The following is a 6,000-nucleotide window of genomic DNA, read 5'->3' on the forward strand; positions in this document are numbered from 1 at the left end:
CTAGTTTTGCCTACAGCTCTTATGCAACCCTTCTCAGCATTGAGTTTCTTAAAAGTGGATCACAGTTAAACCTGTTGAACTGTTCTGTCCAAATTCCATTATACACAGGAACCTTTTAACATAATTTTTGAATCAAGACTTTACATTGTTCTACCTACCACAACGATCCTGAGATGGTTCTTTGAAATAATTGATTGCTTGATTCTTTCTTTTACAAAAAGTGAAAAGAAATAGTAGTTTATCTGAGATATACTTCAGATTTCAGCTGAAAATGTGTGCCCATTTACAGGTGTTGTTATGATCACTCAGGAATCTTCATCAATTTATTCATTTGTGGCTCATTTTTTTCTCCAAGAATCTTAAAAGAACCTATATTTTAAATCCCAAAGATCCTATAGGACAGGCTAGTCTGAAAGACAATGGCTGGGTTCACACTTTGTACTATGCCCAAACCTATTTTTATTTGGTCTGGATTCAGTGAGAGATTTGCAATACGATTAGGCACCAGCCTTTTTCTTCATGCTTCTAATGACACTTTCATTATTTTATATTTTGAGAATTTTTGATTTTGGTAAATATTTACACTAGTCCAAAAATTATGTACCACAATTGGTACAATCATGTACCAATTACCTACCAGGGATTTGTAGTTGTATTTTGCCAAATGGACATGGATATTCAAATATTGCAACAGGAATAAGCATATGAGGCCCTCCAAGTGTTTTAGATTTCAGTTCCCATAACCCACAACCTTTTTTGCCAATGACAATGTACTCTGGATGCTGTAGTCTAAAATTACGAGAATAATTTAACGTGCCTAGCTCTTCACATTTACTTTTGCGGCAAATAACAACCTAAGGACTATTATGGAGATTGTCAGTCATCCAGGTCATCGTTGTCCCCAAAGTGCTTTTTTCAAAAGGCAACTGGACTTTCTTTGTTTTTGGCTTGAAGACATTTTGCATCTCATCCAAGAAGTTTCTTCACTTCTGAACTGAAGAATATTCTTGGATGAGAAGCAAAACGTCTTCAAACGAAAAACAAAGAAAGTCCCGCTGCTGTTTGAAAAAAATACCTTTGGGACAACTTGAGGGTGAATTTGATCTCATTGTAGGCCTGTAGTAGAATTGATTTTTTGACTGCTGCTACTGCAGCCAAGGCCTCCTTATCAACCTGGCTGTAATTACGCTCAGTCGCTGAGAGGGTTCTTGAAAAGAAGGCAATTGGTGCCTCGGAGCCATTGGGGAGCCTGTGACTTAAGACAGCTCCTATCCCAAAAGGGGATGCGTCTGCGGCTAGGATCAAAGGAAGGCGTTGGTCAAATTGTATTAAGACAGCCTCAGAGGTGAGTAGAGATTTGACTGCCACAAATGCTTGGTTTTCTTTGGGTCCCCAGTGCCATGGTGTGTTTCTGTCTAAGAGTCTGTGCAATGGCTCAGCAACTGACGCCTTGTGTGGGAGAAATGAAGCGTAGAAGTTCAATAACCCCAGGAAGGCTTGTAACTCGGTTTTGTTGGTAGGCGTGGGCGCCTCGTGGATGGCCTTGACTTTCGATTCCACCGGGTGGATGCCTGAGGCGTCTAGCCTGTAGCCTAGAAAGTCCACCTGTCTAGTGTCGATGGTACACTTCTCCCGTTTTAGTTTGAGGCCATGCTGCCTGAACTTCTCTAATACTGCCCTGACTCTCTGGATGAGTTGGGGTCTGTCCCTGGCCGTGACTAAGATGTCATCAAAATATGGCACTACGCCGGGGAGACCTTGGAGGATTCGCTCCATCAGTGATTGGAAAATACCTGGGGCTACACTTACGCCAAACTGGAGACGCTTACATCTGAATGCCCCTCTGTGTGTAACTATGGTCTGTAAGTCAGCTGTTTGGTTATCCACGGGGAACTGTTGGTACGCCTGTGACATGTCCAGTTTGGCGAAAATGGTGCCAGGTTCGAATGTGTAACAGGTGCTGAATGACTGGGACTGGATATGCGCTAACCTGTAGATAACGGTTGATTGACGTCTTGTAGTCAGCACAAATTCTTAGATTACCGTCTTTTTTTAGCAGGGTGACTATGGGGGTCTCCCACTTAGCGAAATCTGTGGGTTCTATCACCCCTTGTTTTAGTAGTTTGTCTAGTTCCGCGTCCAATTTGGGGCGGATGGCGAAAGGTACTCTACGTGGTTTTAAGCGAACGGGGACTGCCTGTGGGTCTACTGAGAATGAGATGGGAGTGCCCTTATAGCAGCCTAACTCACTACTAAAAACGTCAGAGTAGTCTGTAAATAAGGAGTCAACATCAGAAGTTGAGACAGCATGGACTCCTTTTATACTAAGGCCGAGAGAGGGGAACCAATCCAACCCCAAAAGACTAGGGAGGGCACCATTAACAACCACTAAAGGCAAATGGCCTTTAAAGGTTTGGAATTTCACGAGAAACTTGCCTTTCCCGAGGACGGGGATGTTCTTTCCTTGGTAGTCTCTCAAGGTGAGATGGCACTTTTGCAGCTGGTTCTTTGTCAGTCTGGGCTGGATCTTCTTAAGCGTGTCCCAAGATATGATTGAGAGCGCTGACCCCGTGTCTACCTCCATGCGGCAGGGATTACCTTCTAGTAAGACAGAAAGTGTAATTTTATTGGGGGTGTAAAGTGTGTGGTTGGCTTGGTAGCAAGTATGGCATTTTTCTACCTTCCTTCGGGGAACAGGAGAGGAAGGGGATCTTTGTGGAGAGGTGCGCGCTGCCTGGCAGACTCTTGCGAGGTGACCTTTCTTGTGGCAGTTGTGGCAGGTGGCGTTTCTGAACCTGCAAGATGCCCGGGAATGGGAACCTCCACAGGTCAGGCATAAAAGAGTTTGTTTTGGCTCTTCATCAATATAAACGGATTAAATTCATTATTAAAAAGAAAAAGGATATTCTCAAAACTTATTCAACATAACGCAGATATAATATGTCTTCAAGAGACACATATTTCGAAGAATGACGAAAGACATCTAATTTGTCCAAAATTAGGTAAACTTTTTACAGCACCGGCCGACCAACACAAGAAAAAAGGAATTGCAATTTATGTAAAACAAGATGTAAAGGCAGAATTAATCTGGTCGGATCCTGAAGGAAGAACTCTGGTTATACAAGTTTGGATAAACCACATCACATTTTTACTTGTAGCAATCTATGCCCCAAATGATGACCAGGGGAAATTTTTAAACACCTTCACCAAAAATAGTAGGCTTTGAAAAAGAAACATTTGCTTGATTGGCGATTTTAACTCCATTGCAGACTACCAGAAAGACCATAGTAATATGGGGAAAAACAAGAAGGGGAAAAGGAACTTTCTGCGGCATGTAAGGAAATGTTGAGAGAGTTAAATTTAAAAGATCTATGGAGGGAACGGAATCTTGAAGGAAAACAATTTACATATTATTCTAACCCACATAAGACTTGGACCAGAATAGATATGGCTTGGATGGATTTGGACTTGGCTAATGAAATAAAAGAAATCAAAATTCTACCGAATGAATGGGCTGATCATAACCCAATACAGCTAATTTGGAGGGATAGGAGATGAATAAAAAAAAGATGGACACTAAATAACCAAATTGTAAACGAAGAAGAGTATATTAATAAACTGAAAGAGGAGCTAAACTATTTTCTAAAAGATAATAATAATGAAACAACTTCAAAACAGAACATTTGGGATACTATGAAAGCATTTATAAGAGGCACAACAATTTCCTATAATGCTATGAGAAACAAGAGAATTTATGCCCAACAAAACGCGTTACAACAACAAATCCAAGACTTAGAAACACAATTACAAAAAACCCCTAAGACTCAAGGACTACAAAATCAGTTAATACTAGCCAAACATAAGCTGAATTTAATTGAACAAGATAAAATAGAAGTTAGCTTGAGAAGGTCCAAACAAAATTATTTTTTTATATATAAATTTTTATTATTTTTTTAACATAAAAAACACAACAACAAAACATAAAAGTATCAGCTCCCCCATATTTTTGTACACACCGTAAGTCGGTTGGTCCATCGGTTTTGTGCATTCACCTCATAGTCACAATTACAGTTACTTTATATAATACTCTTATCAATACAAATTTATAAATCCTAGTATCTCTATTAAAGAAAAAAAAAAAAAAATTTGACTAAACTTTTATTCGGTCATGCCTTTATGAGATAACTATATTTTAAATATTTTATTCTAAAACAAATCTTATAATCATACCAATTCTATCCCAAATATGAAAAAAAAAAGAAACAAAGAAAACTATTATATAAATATAGTATCAAAAACCAATAAAAGGAAAGGGAAAATAAAGTCATTATTATTCCTTATTATCTAACTTTTATATTTTAATATTTCATCATTCAACCATTGATAAAAAGATCCCAAACTAAATAAAATTGTTTATCTTCTTGCTCTCTAATTTCAAAAGTCAATCTACTCATCTCAGCACATTCCAAAATTTTCTTTACAACTTCTTCTTGCAATGGAATTTTCTCATTTTTCCAATTTTTGCAAATACAATCCTAGCAGCAGTCAATACATTTACAATCAAATATTTCAACTCTTTACTATAAGTATCTGGTAGTATTCCCAATAGAAAAAACTCGGTTTCAAGTCTATATGCTTCTTTGTCATTTTTTCCAGCCACATGTGGATTTTAGTCCAATATTTTCTAGCATCCTCACAAGTCCACCACATGTGATAGTATGAACCAGGTTTCTGATGACATTTCCAGCATTTTTCGGATTTGTTCTTAAACATTCTTGCTATCCTTGTCGGGGAAAATGCCACCTATAAAACATCTTATACAAGTTTTCTTTATAGGCTGTAGACATTGTCATTTTATAATTTTGCGACCATAATTTCTGCCATTTCTCTAAATCAATCCCATATCCAAAATTCCTCCCCACGCAATCATAGTTTCTTTAACTTGTTCTTCCTCAAGCTTAATTTGCAATAAATAACCATACAATTTTTTAATCACCTTTTCATCAGTACCCATCAAAATCTTATCCAAGTCAGTTTGCTTATCATAAAATCCCTCTGCTTTGGAATCCTCATAGTACTTTGAATATATTTGCAAATATGAAAACCAATTCATCCGTATACCTTGTTCTTCCAATTTTTGCATCGATTTAAGTTCACCCTTTTCATCTAATAATTCCCCATAGTTAACTGTTTGTTCCTTTTATAGATTATAGATAAGAAAACGCTTCTATCGTCGATAACCAAACTGGAATTTTCAAATAACACTGTTTTTTTATCTTCTCCCAATTCAACCACAGAGACTCCCGTATATAATGCCTTCTAAAATACCCCTGTGTTTTAGTTCCTTGTACCATAAAAAAGCATGCCAGCCCAACAACAAATCATGACCTTCTAATGTCAACAATCTGGTTTTCCTTAATGTTATCCATTCTTTAACCCATCGCTCAAGTTTGCAGCTTGGTAGTACAACTCCCAATTAGGCAGTCCAAACCCTCCTCTAAATCTAGCATCCTGTAAAAGCTTTAACTTTATTCTTGCTTTCTTACCTTGCCATATATACTTCAAAACAATTTTATTTAAATCCTCAAAATATTCTTTTCCAAGCCTAATTGGTATTGTTTGAAACAAAAATAAGACTCTGGGCAAAATGTTCATCTTAATTGTTGAAATCCTTCCTATTAATGACAATTGTAAGTTCTCCCATTTTTTCAAGTCTTGAGCTATCTGTTGTTTAAGTTTAATATAATTATTCTCCTTCAATGTACTACATCTTGATGTCAAATATATCCCCAGATACTTAACCTTGTTTGTAACTTGAATTTTTAACAGTTCTGCCAACTCTTCCTTTGTTTCAACAACATATTCTTTGACAAAATCTTTGTTTTATCTCTATTTATTTTCAAACCAGCCACCTCCCCATAGACCTCTATCTTTTCCAACAGTTTCGAGGCTGTTTCTATAGGGTCTTCCAAGATAAAGACTAGGTCATCTGCAAAGGCT

The sequence above is a fragment of the Pseudonaja textilis genome, chromosome 2, assembly GCF_049901715.1.
Source record: "Pseudonaja textilis isolate UNSWEBS1 chromosome 2, rPseTex1.2, whole genome shotgun sequence".
NCBI lineage: Eukaryota > Metazoa > Chordata > Lepidosauria > Squamata > Elapidae > Pseudonaja > Pseudonaja textilis.